The 15588-nt window shown below is 44.2% G+C and overlaps 1 protein-coding gene across 11 annotated transcripts in view; it reads right to left on the bottom strand.

Moving 5' to 3' along the window:
- Positions 1 to 14608, bottom strand: part of LRRC8D (leucine rich repeat containing 8 VRAC subunit D) — a 50036-nt gene extending 35428 nt beyond the window's left edge. For 2 of the 11 annotated variants that reach the window (XM_071750653.1, XM_071750654.1), the window contains exons 1-2: positions 14269 to 14554; positions 2902 to 3042 (exon numbers count right to left, since the gene is read on the bottom strand). The gene's annotated coding sequence lies outside the window, so the exon portion shown is untranslated. Of the gene's footprint in view, positions 1 to 2860; positions 3043 to 13366; positions 13643 to 13839; positions 14009 to 14263 lie in introns of those variants that run through there. The other 9 variants (XM_071750651.1, XR_011727099.1, XM_071750650.1 and 6 more) reach the window with 9 other exon arrangements.
- Between the last annotated feature and the right edge of the window lie 980 nt (positions 14609 to 15588).

Here is a 15588-nt window from a genome sequence, read left to right as displayed (position 1 = left end):
CCTCTCTTGACCACAGTCCCTGAAGGGTCTCATGGCTGCCTTGTGGTACACAGTGGCTCCCTTGTGTTGGCTGGGGAACTGGCTGGCCCTGCCCTCCTCCCTCTGCCCTCACTGCCTACAAACACTCTGACACTGCACAGAGGATCTGGATGCTGAAACACCAGTAAAACAGGAAACAAGAAATGAAAGAAAATAACCACGCAAATCCCCCTTCCTTGGATCCTTTCACTCCTACCCTCAGAAGAAGGTCGGCGTTGCCGCTTATTATGTGCCTATAGTAAACAAACAGCTTATACAGGCAAGTTGTTCTTAAAACAAATCAAAAGCACATCAGTGAAACATGATCTAAAATAAACCAGCTACGTTTGAGGATATCGCTATTTCCCCTGGTGCTTCAGAACACTGCAGCTGCAGAAATTCCTCTAAAAAAACTCAAAAGAGCTTAAAGCTTATGCTCCCACGAAAGAGGTTTCCAAACACAAATATATTATATATATACATACACGTTCCATCACAGTAACCAGACCAGAACACTTGAATAGGAAAGCCCCTAGCCACATGTTAACATTTTGCTGATTTAGCCATAACAGCCAATTTTTTTTCTTTTCTGGCTTCCTAACTATGCCAGCAAAAGCCTTCCTGTAGAAGCCCTTGTAGCAGCTGCAAAGGTTTTTGCCTGCATAAAATGTTTCTTTCATAGGAACCGGTTTTAGGAGCACAGCCTACCCTTGTAGCCATGAGGGGCACCCTGAAGAAGAAGCCACAAAACCAGGTAACAAGTGTACACACTGGAAGAGCAAAGGCAAAGGACAGCATTGCATCTACAGAAAAAGAGAGAAAGCAGTAACTGCCACCACACCAGGTCTGTGCCAGGAGAAACTAAACTGCAAAGTCACAGTCCTACTACAAGAAATAATAGCACCAAAATTCTGCATACAGGTCAGACTGACCAGCTTTACTTTGACAGACATGGCATTCAATTTTCTATTTGTATTTTTGCATCATGTTTTGTGTATAATGTAAGCTCTTCATGATTGCCTGGAAACATAAGTGAAAGCCATTCCATTTATGTCAAGTGTATCCTAATCCTGTTTCCCCCCCAGCACATGATTAAGTGTCAGATGGGTTAACTGTTGCACTATTGACAAGATCAGTATCACCATTACTTTGCTAAAACCTACCTAGCAAATCCAAGCCATCTGTAAAAGCCTCTTACAGGTAAAACCACCCATGTATTTCCCCGTCCAGGAGTAAACAATCTCCTCCTCATGAGCACCCTTGTAATTCAGACTTATCCTGCCTACATGAAAATTACTCAATGGTAGATAAGCATGGGTTAGAAAACAACAAAAAAGTTTAAGATAGATTAAATACAGTCATAAAAACTGCCCAGTGTTTCTACACAAATTTACATCTTCTCTGTCCCCATTGGTTTTTTAAACCCAGATCTGCTGTGGGTTACCCAGCCTGCCACATCACATCAACACAGAGACCATAGGCCTGGCTGCAGAATTTAGGTCAACTTGTCTGTGGAGTACATAAGGTCTTGCACACAGCCATGAATTTCCTAGTAATGCTTCAGTAATCCCTCTTCATCCTGCTATGCAGCTATTTTGCTAGAGGCTGCTAGCTCTTCTCCAACCCCCCCAGCAAACACTCTCCACAGGAGGGATGTTTGCAGTCGAATGAGCCACTCTCTCTTCCTTGGGAAGAAGGAAGTTGGTTGTTGAATCAAATAAATGCTGATTCTTATTTCCCAAGACAAAAAAGAGAATGATTCCCAATGCATGCTAGAAAAGAACTTCCCTTTTTTAACCACACAAGGAAAGACAGACCAGACAGAGCTGGAAATTACCACTATGCACCCACTAGGAAAAATTCTCTTAACAGATCATTTAAACAAAACCCCGCTGTTTCCACCAGTCAATAAATAAAAATTAACATCCAAATGTTAATAATAACTAATAAATGCATTAGTTAATAATAACTAATAAATGCAGACAGTCTAAAGGACAGGTATTGATATTTCTGGAGAAAAAGCATCACTCAAGTTGAAAACCACTGTGCCTCTTCAAAGAATGCTTTCCTCTAGAAGTGAATTGTGGGCCACTACCATCCCAAGCATTGTATGAGCACAAGTTGGTAGCAGCCCTGTTTTTAGAGAATCTCTGATGATGCATACAACTCTGTGAAGTCTTTCAGAACATGGGTCTTGGAGCAGGAGTTCCACATGAGCTGGAAAGTATAGTTACTAAAGAAAAATATGATAAATCAAATACAATAAACCGGAACCTTGAACTCTGTCTCCTACAATAAGATGAGCCTAAGTCTTAAGTATGACAATTTGAAGGATGAAAATGCAAGAATAAATATCAGTTTTCAGGAACAGAATCTCAGCAAACAAAAACATAGGTAGCAAGTGACAGCTGGTTTTCTTTCAAAACCCAGCATTCTGCTACCTTTCTACACTCTATGGCTGCTGCATAACATTGTGCTCCTTGAAAACCAGCACTTATCTCTCCCTGTTAGAAAAAGAATAAATCTGAGGAAAAGGTCTTTCATCAAGACACCAAATTGCTCTTCAACATTCAAACATCTGTTAAGAGTATCCCTAATCCCTTCTTTTCAACTCACACAGAGGCTACTGAAATGTACTGCACATTACATGTGTACATCAAATATTCCAGCAAAAGCCAAGCTACATTTGTTTATGTTTACCTCATACTTATTACATACAGAACTCAAGCATATAACAGGCATGCATACCAGACACAAAGATGATGTAGTTGTTGTTACTGGGCCACTGTCGTATCACATAAGGAACAGAACTCTATTTTTATAACTAATGATCAATCCACACCTCCACTTCAGCTCAGCAGACAGCTTTTCCCCACTCAGTACCTGATAAGACTGTGCTCCTCCTCTTTCTTCCTCTGGCTTCAGCTGGACTGAGCACTGGGCTCCAGGACGCTCTGGTCACAGGAATACGAAGCCAGATGCTGACGGTCACTTTCTCATTTTGACAAGCACCACAGACTCTTCCTGTATAAAAAAGACAGCTGTGAATAAAAGTGGCAGAATGAAGTGTTGACGCTAGCAGGTGTCAGAGAAACCCTGCTCTGCAACACAGAAGCAGAACGTTCGTCATCCTTTTGCCATTGGTGCCTCATCTCTGGGGAAGGCTGAGCGCACCCCTATTTTAATCATTTCAGAAACACTCTAAACGAGTTATTATTATTCTTGAAGAGTGGAGATCTCTCAAACTAACAATTTTCCATTCCACACATTTTCTTAAACCTACTGCCTCATCCTTAACCAAGAGCACTGCTATTTCTACCCTGCTGCTTCCTTACACCACCACAAAAGCCAGATGAGACCCCAGTGTCGTGGTAGCTGCACACTGCATATGCTCCACACAGCCGCTTTGATCACCCTTGAACCGCTGCATTACAGCACTGTGCCAGGCACACAGCCCTCCCTGAGCCAGTGAGCTGCCTGAAGAACCTCTGGAAAATACCTCTGATGCCAGGACAAACAAGATGGAGAAGGAATGAGATTCTCCGCCCAACCATTCCATCAGCCAAGACCCCAGCATGGCTGCCTTCACCACCACCGACTCAGAGGCTCCAGGGCAGAGCAGAGCCTACAGACGGAAAGCAACGACTCAGCAAAACGAACACCCAGACTCCAGCAGGTAATTCACAAGTATTTATTTTAGTTTGCTGCTTATTAAGTATGCCTTGTTATAAATCAAGTATTTCACAATAATTGCCTCCAATCAACAAACACCTGCTTGGCAGACTGATGCTGATTCAGAACCGAAGTGAGTCCCCCAGCACCAGGCAGGGCTCTGGCTGTCGCCATGCTGCCCTTCCCCTGCCCCCTGTCCTCCGGGTCAGCACCCGCAGTGCCCAAGGCCTTGCCCAGCGCTGCCAACAGCCGCACACCGCTGCCAGCACGGCGCCACAGGGCTGGCAAGCCCCAGCCCAGCTGGCAAGCCCCAGCCCAGCTGGCAGCAGCACCCTGCCAGGAAGAGGGGCAGCCCCCCAGGCAAGGACACCGAGGTGCATCCCCTGTTTCAGCCACAGGGCCCAGAGCTGCTTCGGAGAAGAGCTGCCCCGCCACAAGGGTCTGTGGCCAGCACCACGCACACTGCGCTCACCAACCTCAGCTGTGCCCAAGCCACTGTGAGGAAAAAAGAAAAAAAAAAAAGCAAACAAAATAAACCAGCACACACTTCCCTCTTCATTTGTTTTCTGAGGCCTTTTCAGTGTTGGCAACTACTGGCACTCAGAAGCCCACAGGAACAAGCCCAGTGTCGTGCTTTCCACTGAGAACATTTTAAAGGTCAGCAGAAACCTGCTGTTCCAGGTTTCTTCTTAGAAGTAGAGATCCAGGATAAGGAGATAGGGACGACACTGCCAAACACACAAATAAAATATGCATCTCAAAGAAGTACAGAAATTACAGGGACTTTATTTTTCCTCCTTCAAAGGGTTCAGGGTAGTTAAGCTGTCACAGAACTAAATACCTTTTTGCAGCACAGATCGCCAGAACTAGAGTTTTCAGAGACTGTTGATTTTTAAATACACAGGGGAAAAAAGCTCTGCCCAGATACTTTACAAAGTTCTACTGCAAGCTGGTTTCAGAACAGACCTTTGGATCATACTTGAGCTCTGACAGAGAATGCTGTCATAGCCAGAGGGCTGTTCACCTTGGTTGTTTCTGCAACCTTTTCTCAAAAGGTCAGAGACTCACAAAAAAGGGCCTAAGTAGAGTTTGCCATGCTCTTCATCCCCTCCTCCACAGACACTCCAAATACAAAAGTTTCTGAAAACAGAATGCAAAGGAAGTTCCCATTTCCAAAGTAGGAATGTAGTATTTTTTTGAAAATGCATCTGCCTTTCAGGAAATGTGTTAAGAGAGACTGAACACCAAAACCACCACACTTCGTAAGGCATGGAAGAGCAGTACAGTTTATCTTCAAGAATTCCATCACAAATGAACAACTGCTGAGATCTATCACCAGCAACCTCCCCTGCCCAGGGCAGACTGAGGAGTTAGATAGAACATACCTAGAGAGGTGGAGAGAAACAAAGGAAAACACACTCTCGTAAGATTTTGATTTGGTTATTTAAAAATATACTATAGTAGAAACTATCACATAAACCATACCAGTATATAAGTAGAATCTTGGGCAGAGCTAAGACCAATGAAGGCATATTCCCTGCAGTTTTTGACAGAAATCCTTCTGGATTTTGTTCAAAATCCCACTGGAATAGTTCTCTCTTTATGCTTCTTCCCTCAGCTCCTCCTCCCATTTTTAAAATGACAGCCTCAATTTACTAAAACAAAGCAACGTCTTACTTACAGAAACATCTGCTCTGATACAGGAATATACACCCACTCTGTTATAAAGTCAGTATGTGGGACAGTGGATACACAAAGGAGATTAAATAAGGAGCACATGTACCACTTCTCTTATAACCTAGTCCCCTCTGGCACTCATTCCCTTTAATCCTTCTCTTTTCTTTCAGGCCCCTTCAGCATAGGGAAATAGTTACACCCCATTTACACTGGGGTGCTGGCATCATCCAGTGCCAGTTTTATCTGAATCACAGCCAGGCACTTGGCACTTCAGGCATAACACGTGCAACCTCCAAATGCCACGTCCTATATACTGTAGCCTACGCATAGCTGCCTTCATTTATACAGTCATTTGATCAAACACCTTTTCCACTAAGAAAAACACTTCTGTTGCTCTTAACAGGGGTTGCATTTAACAGGGAAACAATTATTGCTAACAGTGAAAAAGAAACAAACAGATTATGTGCCTGAAAAGCAAATTATTATGAATTCTGAAAAGAAAGGAACAAAATCACAGTATTTTGGGGGAGAACTCGGCTAATAAGTGAAGTGATTCCAATCACTAGAGGTTTAATTTCAGCACAACTGAGTAATTCTCAGTTGTACATGTATGTCCAAGTACTCAGCCAACAGCAGACATTTGACAATGGTTTTGGTTAAAATGCTACCTTCTTTCCCTGTTGCTGCATAAGAAAAACAACAAACCACTACTCAAGAAAAATGCCATGCCAGTAAGAGCAAAGAAAAAACCCAAACCAGCAGAGAAATCTACTGAAGAAGTACTGTCAAAAGCAGCATGTAGCAGCAAAATTTGGTATTTGTCTGGTTAGCCTATCTCAATCAGCTCAAGCTGATTTGTGGCCACTCTGCTGCTTAAAGAGAGCAGTCACCCCCAGACACACTCTCCCCTGGTACATTCCAGTGCAGTGTCCTACCACATCAAGGCAGAGGCAGGCAGAAAGGCAGGACTTCCCATTTCAACAGTAGTGTGAGCTCAAATTTGCCTCATCTGGTCTTGAAACCACACTCCTTCTGGCAAACACCTCGGGCATTGCTCCTACTCCATGGGAGCCTACAGGATGCCATTACTGCTCCCTGTGGATTTCATTGTCCATACTACAGCCTTGCTGCATCTTTTCACAGGCCACCCAACACCCCTTTTATTTCAGGAGCTCGCTGTATTTCTTCTCTTTGCAGCTACCTCCTTTTACCCTCCTCATGAGCCAGGAACTGTGTACAAAGTTCTCCCTGCCTCCTCTCTTCTGTCAGATAAGTCAGGAATATAAGAAGAAATTTACAAATCAAACGTTGCTGGGCAAGCAGGCAAAATTTGACAATGCTATAGATAACCTGTTGTTTAAGCCACTGACAGTAACAGAGGGGGCTGATGCTGGTAGCTCTGGTATTACATTCTTTAGGTAGATCTAAGACCTTTCAAGCTCAGACAGCAAGCAGGTAAATAACCAGACAGTGAAGAAGCCTTAAGGTGGCTGGGGTGTCAGAAAGCAGCAGTTATCAAAAGTGCAGAAGGCTGCCATCCTCTCTTCCCTTCATTCACAAAAGAAACAGCAGAGAATCCTCTGTGTTTCTTGCACTGCCAAGCTGCATGCTGGTGGTGACCAGGCTGCTCTGGGCTGCTGAGCACAGACAGACTGCAATTTTACAATACAAATTAGGCAGGTGCAAAACTATTCAGCCGAAACCGTGCTTGCCCAATTTGACCTGCAAGTTTATAGGTACCCATTAAATTCGTGGTAATGAATATGTATGTTCACACAGGGGTCTGTATTACTTTGCAGCATGCTTTCAAGCTGATTAGAAACTGGGAGAGCTTGGCCATTCAGGCATTAGAGTGAAAGCCCCATTTGTGGAGATGAGACTTCCCTCAGACAAACAAACAGAATTCATACACTTTCCACATGCAGAACTTTCCACAATTTCATTCCATCGACTTATCTCAACAAGTTTGCTATCCCCTTTCTTTTGCCACAGCATTACTGATTTCCTTCATATTTCTGCGTGCCTTGCGCTTTTATTTTCTGGCTTTACTGCATACTTTACCAGTTTTGCTTTCCTGTAACTCCGGCACCAGTAGTTTCTTTAAAATCTGTTTTGGTTAAAATGACTGATGCTAATACAGGCACTCAAATTCACCTTTCAATCTAGATACATCCTAAATCAAATTATACAAAAAATAAAGCTTAACCACTAAATTTAACCACTGAAAATACAATCATGTCCAGGCCCCTGCATTTTTTATGTTCCTAATTATTAGTAGACTTCTGCACCATTCTGAGTCCACTCTTTTTTCTAAGAGCTGCTCTTCTCCCATTATTCTCCTCTTAGACACTTTCCTAACTGCTTTCCATCAGGGCACTAGCACTGAATAAATACAGCTTTTGCAGCACCAACAAGCATTTGAGTATCTGCATTCCTCCACTTCCTTGTTTCAAGAGCCAAAAGATTTGTTGTCAGTCATAGGAAAGGAGAAGAGCAAAATATTAAGCCAGTCTTCCTTTTCTGTCTGCTGACAATGCTAATGAGGTAAAACATTGAAGAAATTTACTATGGGTTATAAAACAGCAAACTGTTATTTAAAGAAAAAAAGTCAAGTGCATGAAAAGTTAGGGTTGCCTTTTGTCATTTTCTCTTCTAAACTCAGCAGTTTAAGCTTTATTTCATTAATTAAATTAGACAGAAATCAAGTACATGAAAGTTTCTGGATGGCAGCCACTGAGAAAAACCCTGTAAGTAGAGTCCTCAGTTTGTATTTTTTAAACACCAGGCAGATTAAGCATGAAGTCTGGTTCCTCCATGCATCTTTGATGAAGGCAATTGCTAATGCACGTGGAAAAGTGTTTGCAACCATAGCAGTGCTTGAAAACAATGCAAGCTACAGCACTAACTTCCACATTTCTCACTCAAGTTTTAATGCAGGGACTCTCAGACCAAAATAGTTCCTATCCTCCCTTTCCAAGATCTGTACACAAAGTACTGTGCAAATATGCAAGATGGACTATTTTTTTAATCATTCATTGACACTTTCATTGCTTCAGTGGACAAATTTATACTGCACAATCAACACCAGCTTAACCATACAGTCCTCTGTGAAGGTCTGCAAAGGTGACAAAATGCCTATTACATAATATCTCTGTATAAAATTTTAATATTCACAGAGGAAGCTTTTGATCTGAAAGGTTATTTTCAATGACTAGCAAATCAGTGTTGCATAAGCTTGTTTTTTTTATCAGTGTTTCTAGGACAGACAAACTATATTTTTTTTGTTGACAAACTATGACAAATTCAACTTTTTATGTGCTCACATCAAGGTATATGAATGATCTCCCTGGGGTTAACAGCTTTTATTTTAAGGTATTTCGGGATTATAAAACTGCCTCCATCTCTACCACACACTGCTTCCACAAGTCTGCACTACAGTTATTCCAGACACTGGTGTTCTTTACAGGCATTATCATATCAGCTGAAGGTGTCTAAGTTGCCTGTACATCCTACTCTGCAATGGTTGAAGAACATACAGATATTTAAGACATATTCATACACATACCCTATGCATTTGTTTTCTCCTTAGAGCTATAATCCCAAGTTGGAAAATCACTGCAGGAAGAATAAAGCGCTCCAAAGCCCACCCAAAAAACACCACCACTTTCAGCAGGCATGTTGGTATCCATGGCATTGGCTAGACTTGAAAGCACTAGAGGTGCAGCACCACTGGCTTCTGTAGAACCCAAGGGCAATCAGGAATATCTTATATAGATAAACTTATCTCAGTGCTGACTTGTATCGAATGAAGTCCAAGGGAAAAAAAACAAAACAAAACAAACAAACCACAAAACCCCACAACCCTACATCTTGGCTGTGGCTTTGAAGCTGTTAAATTGTATAGGGGTGAGTAGGAGCCTGCCTTGCTTCTTCACTCCACGGGCTATAAAGAGCTTTCATGTTGGGTTCTTCCTTTCTGGGTGTATATTCACATAATGAATATAGGGAAGGGGTCCAGGGGTCCATTCAGATCATTACTGGTCTCCATCAGATACTCCAGGACGTTTGCTGTAAGTTTCCAGCTCCATGTAAGTGTCAAAGAGATACGAGATATTTAAAACAGCAAGACACTTATATTCAGGTGGCCCTACCCATGGTCTTGACATACGGGGAAAAATAATCAGGAGACAAGACAAAAAAATCCTGAGCAAGTGAATAGAGAGGGATTTAAAGACTCTTGTTTGGGAATTGTGCTTTTTTTTTTTCAAATCCAAATGCATAGCAAACAGTCTGAAGAGATGTTTGATAGGAAAGGGTAGCAACAGCATTTAATTACCTGCTACGCCCACACCTTGAGTCTGAGAAATCTTCCATTACATTTTCCTGGTCTTCAAAGGAGTCTTTCATAAGACAGAACACCTGAGATGCCTAACTTCTAACAAAAAGGCCATATACAGAGAGGGTTCTGTTTTTAACACTAGCGAGCAGCAAGGCAGGTCACAAGAAACAGACCATTTCTTTTTCTATTGATCACACAATACAAAATGCAGGACCATGGTGAATAAAGGTGACTTGCTACCCCTTCCCAATGCTGGCTGCCACATGCATTCAGCCTATTTTTTCTGTTTCTTCATCAGTTACCTTCACCAAGAAGTGAATCACTGATAAGAAAAAAATCTGAGAACGAAATAATTGTCCTACTCTCCTAAAGGCACAGTATTTTACACAATGATTGTTTCCAAAGTCTTGAATACCACAACTACTCCAGTCTTGGAACAAATCACAAAAGTGGAGGTATTTCTTTTAAAACAATGACAACCAACAGGTCCTTGGTGCTGCCATACTACCTTCCCATACTACTACTGCTCATCCCCAAGTGCTGGACAAAAGTGGCATTTTGCTGGCTTGATTCAAAGAAAAACAAGCCTCCTCCTCCTCCTTCCAAGGATATCCGAACACCCAGGCAGCTGCTATCTTCCTATCAATTTCCTGAAGGGGACAGGAACCTGTTCTTGCTAGCTGAATATATAGGTAAGTTACAAGAGCTTCAACTCTTGAATTCATGGTCAGAGAAAGACTGAAGTCCCGGCAGTTAAAATTAACGATGCAGAACTTAGTATTACTGATGGCATCAGGAAGTGCCAACTTGACTTGTGACGCACCTTCCTTTTTAACATGCCAAACCCCAAGATGATTCTCAAGAAGGTAAACACTAGAAATACTGGCTTTGTTCCTTCTTAAATTTGTTTGGAATCTCTGAGGGGAAAAATTGTTTGGCAAGCAACCAGTACCTATTCTTTGTTATATGGTTAAAAGAAAATTGCACTCAATTTGCTTAGACCAAAAGATGTGAGCCAAACCCATCCCTAATGCAAGCAAGTAAAACTTCAAAAAAAAAGTAGCTTAAAGTATTCTCCAGGTAAGAGGTACAGAATAGCTTTGAAACACTGATTACAATCGCTTTTACAAATATAATTCTGGTAGCTTTTAGAAAACTATTTCACAAGCATCCTTCTCCATATTTCAGCCCTTGTCTGGCAAATACTTAAAAGTGGAGGCCCACAGCATCTCAGCATCACAGCCAAGAAAAACACTTTAAAGATCAAGAACCTCTAGCATGACCCCAGAAAGCCTTATGCATGCATACTCATGAGACTATACATGTGTGGAAAATTAGTCATGTGCACAAGTCTTTGCATGGTGAAGGCCACAGACTTTTCACTGCTTGTTACAAAAAAATGCTTACAATGTCAGTTATGCAAAAGCACAGACAAGTCTTTATCTAAACGTAAGATTTCTGGGGAAAATTATTTCTATTTTTCTTAATACATCAATAGTTTGGGGGTTTTTGCTAGGATATAATCTTCCCACCATCAAGAGACAATAATTGAACTTAAAAAAGAAAAAGGGAAGAAAAAATGTATAGTCTCATTTAAACACTAGCAAAAAATAAAGAAATCTGAACGGCAGAAATTGTAATAACATGTTTTGTTCTTCCCACTTTATATATTAACATTTGAGTATAACCAGCCCCATGCTAATTAAACACTTCAAGCCACACATTTGTGCCAAGTGATCAGTGTCCATACACCTCCAGAAAAACATCCCTCCAGCGCAATGAAAGACCCTGGGCAGAGGTGCTGAGTCAGCACGTTGCCTGCAAGACATCCCAAAGCAGCACCAGTACACAGCAAAGGCAGGAACCAGCACAGCAGCTGGTACCATCAGAGAAAAGAAAGGAGAAAGAAACTCAGACAGTGGTGCCGGGCCTGATTCAAAATTCATGTATTCCCATTGGCTTCAACAAGCTTTGAATGGTACCTCAATACACAGAAGAAATGGGAAGCCCACCTAACTTCAAGGCAGGAAATTTCAGTACTGTCACTTCTTTTAAAACTGCACCAAGCCACAACACACATGGGCAGGTGCACTTTTGACCAGAGAGATGCATACCCTTTTCTCCACTAGGCTGAATTTTCTTGTCCTCCTGTCACTGGTAGGATCTATTGCAAGGGTATCACCAACAGCATTAGCTTTTTTCTGACTCTCCAGGCACACAATCAAGACAGCTGTCCACACACAGGATGCACAATCGTGATACCTCCATACCACCACCACCTGCGTACTGCTACAGAAGAGGCTCCTCTGAGGCAACAGAAGCACAAGACTAAGAAAAAACTGGAATACAATAAACTATATTTCACATTTGCAGCTATGTGTATTAGTGCAATGTACACTGGCTAACCTTTCCACAGCAAGCACCTAAGTGCTTTCACTCTCCTGCATTGTTATTATACAGGTTTGTTCCTATTAATAATTACCTTCCCATGACAGCAGCACAAAGAGGTTTTCTGCTAACAGAGCTGCTGCTTTAGAATTGCTCCTCTGGGTCTGAACATGCTGGACAGATTAACATCCCCTCAAGGATGTAAAGACTGGTACAGATATCTATTGTGCATATCTGGACCTCACAAAATAAATTACTGCTTAATGCTGCTCCCTTCTCCATGTTACCTCATGTAGCCTTTGTAAACTTTGGATCTTTATCAAAGTAATCTTGATTGCAAATAGCAATATCTATGTAAATATTCCTTGCTTATTGTGTGCAAGAAAACTGATATTGCAGACATAATGGACAAGTGTTCTTCACACTAAGCAAGATACAGGCAAAGCACCAAATGAGTTTGCTACAAAGGCAGTGCTTGCTCAAAAACATAAGAGAAAATGGTGTATAGCACAGCAAATATAGCCACAGTAGCATATTCCTAGGTCAGGACCTCATAAATCAGTTTCAACTAACAATAAAAGGTTTATAGGGGATTTGTAAATCACAAAGAATGAAAAGGATCCTGGCCTCTGAGCAAGGCTTGGTGAATTAATTTATGATGGCAATCAAGAGCAAATAACGCAACACAAACCTTCTACACTACCAAGCCTTACACTAAGTTTGCAACAAGGGGGTTTCCTCTGTCACCAGGAACAGGGGAGGAAGAAAAAAATGGAAGGAAGAAAAAAAGACACAGAAAGGGGCTCTGCTACTCCATCTGGGATAAGAATGCTTTTTCAAAAGGTCAGAGCTGTGGGATCGAGACCTCAGTGCTACTCCTGCCAATTTCTCAAATCCTAAATCCTTCTCTCCTAAACAAGAGGGTATAGCCATTCCCCACCTTCAGTTTTAAAGGCAGAAAATATGATCCTTACCTACCACAGCTGAGGGACATAACGCTGAAAAAAAACAAAATATTTCTCAATATTTGAAAAAACTAACAAAAAAACCCCCACAAAAACAACAAACAAAGCAGCTGTAACTGACAAGGCTTACAAGTAGCAGGTACCCACAGCTAGCACTGAAGATGTTCAGTGCTCTGCATCAGCAGCTAAGCCAAGTAAAACATCACTTTCAGCACCACCATTACAGGAAGTACTGCTGAGACTTACTCCACCAAACAACAGGCTGGTTACCACTACCGTCCTCCATTTTCAAGTCTGAGTAACATACCTCATGGCTCTTAGACACTGGGAGCGTCCAGAGAACGTGCCAGGGGCAGCTGGTGTGCGTTAACGTGCAGCATGCCTCCCCCAGTGACCGCAGATCAGCTTCCCCAAAGGATGCTGTGCAAGTCACAAGCTTTCCGTGCCTGTATTCGTGTTTGTTCAGCAGCAGTGGCAGCACTTGTAACGGGGACGGGGGGAAATGGAGGTTGCAGACAAGACAGAGAAGCTGCTGTGCCAGGCTCAGGGATCCTCCAGGAGCAGGAGTCGGTATTGCGACGTACTGGGGAGCAGGGGAAAGGGAAAAGACTTGACTCAAAAAAAACCCCACAAATGATTCTCTGGCAAGGGCATTTTTGTCCTGAAGATGTGTTTTATCGACCGGTTTAGGCCCTTTTTATTTGTCTGTGGTGCAACAGCAGAAACAGCTGACCCCATACAAAAGACACCCAGCCGGCGGTCCCCGCGAGGGTTTCATACCACCAGTCTTGGAACGGGGCTCGCTTTTTCCAGCCGCATTTCTCTGTGGTACGCTGCGCTCCCAGACCCGCAGCCCGGGCCGGCCCCACACCGGCGGGCAGGTCCTGCGTGGGTGCGCGCCTCGGGGCTGAAACACAGCGTCCAGGCACAGCCACCCCGCGGTGGTCCCACCGGCAGCCGGGCCGCGGTGCCCCCGCGGCACAACAGCGCTGGCAGCAACACCAGCGAATCAATTCAGGCCCTTCTAAAGGTAGAAAATAGGAGGAAAAAAAAAAAAAAAAAAAAAAAAAAAAAGCAGCAGACAAGCGCGAATGAAAGCGCGAGGAGGGCGAGGCGGGGGTTGCCGGTACCGATGCCGCCCGCTCCCCCGCGGTCCGTCCGCTGCCAGCCCCACCGCCCCCCACAAGCCCCGCGCTCGCCTCACCTCACCTCAGGGACAGCCCCGCGGGCTGGGGGACCCCGAGAGACGCCCGGCCGGGCCGCACCGGGTCGTGCGTGCTGCGGGGACGCAGACCTTCTCCGGGACGGTCACTCCCGCGGCGCTGCCATGCGGCCGGCGGCAGCAGGCGGGAAGGAGGAGGCCGGGCCGGGCGGGCTCGGCTCCTAGCAGCGCCCTGCAGCGCGCTCTCCGCACGCAGCGCACACCCGCATGGCTCAGCGCACGGACGGCACCGGCTGCCGGCGGCAAGGGCCGACCCCGCGCCTCAGAGCGCCGCCCGCGGCCCGGCGGCGGCCAATGGCTCCCGTGGCGCCGCGCATGTGAGGGCCGGGCCGGGCCCGCCCGCCCCCCGCGCAACCGCCAGGCTCAGGTGCCTGCGGGCCGCTGAGCTCTGGGTGTCGGCGGGTGCTGAGGGGTTGGTGCTGCGGCCTCGGGCTGCGACCTTGGGCTACGGAGCACGGGCCGGACGGGGGGGACCGTTACGAGTGAGAGGAGCAGAGCCAAGCCTCGTGCGGGGGTTGCGGCGGGGCCTGGAGCGGGGTCTGCGGGGCGCGGGCAGCGCTGCAGCGCGGCGCTCGTTTGAGCGGCAGCAATGGAAGCAAAACGTGTGGCAGCAAAGGCGATGGCTTGGTCTCTTTGTGCAGAGAAATGAAATGTAGTACGGGAAGGAAATAAAATAGCGATGAGTTCAAATTGTGCTTTAATCGTTAAAACGCTATCTGGGGAAGAGTTCCTTTTATTGCACATATCTTGAGTCTTTCAGGAAACCAGAAAGCCAAAGGCATCTTTAGCTTGGAGGGGGCAATTCCAGAGAGTGAACACAGCACATTGAGGAAGGAGCCGAATTCAAGCTGCTCCTCACCTCAAAATCTATTAGAAGCCTTTTTTCCTCCTTTAACTAAAAGAGCACAAATATCCCAGGGTCCTTGTTGAACACTGACCTGACAAGTGACAGGATCTGTGGGTTTTTTGACTAGAACTAGATGTAACTTTTTGTCTTTGAAACTGCATTGACTTGATCAAGAATGGAATTAAAAAAATGCATAAATACTAGGTCCTCTTCCAACTTTTGCTTCATCCCCATGATTTCTAGGTATTGGAGGAGATATGAAATAATCCTTAGGTGCTTGTTCAGAAAGCTTTATGGCCCTTTAAAGTTCGAGAATCTCCCCTTTATATTTTTAGTTGCATTTTTAATCAGACCTTCTGGTCTAAATGACTGTAAAATGTATCTAAGGTTACAAATGAAAGCACTTCTTAGCAGCAATTCAGCTCCTGAGACCAGAGAAAATCAGGCCAGCTTGTCCTGC

This window comes from Heliangelus exortis, chromosome 8, assembly GCF_036169615.1.
Source record: "Heliangelus exortis chromosome 8, bHelExo1.hap1, whole genome shotgun sequence".
Taxonomy (NCBI): domain Eukaryota; kingdom Metazoa; phylum Chordata; class Aves; order Apodiformes; family Trochilidae; genus Heliangelus; species Heliangelus exortis.
Note: the sequence above shows the minus strand (reverse complement) of the source record. Positions and strands in the feature narration are given on the sequence as shown.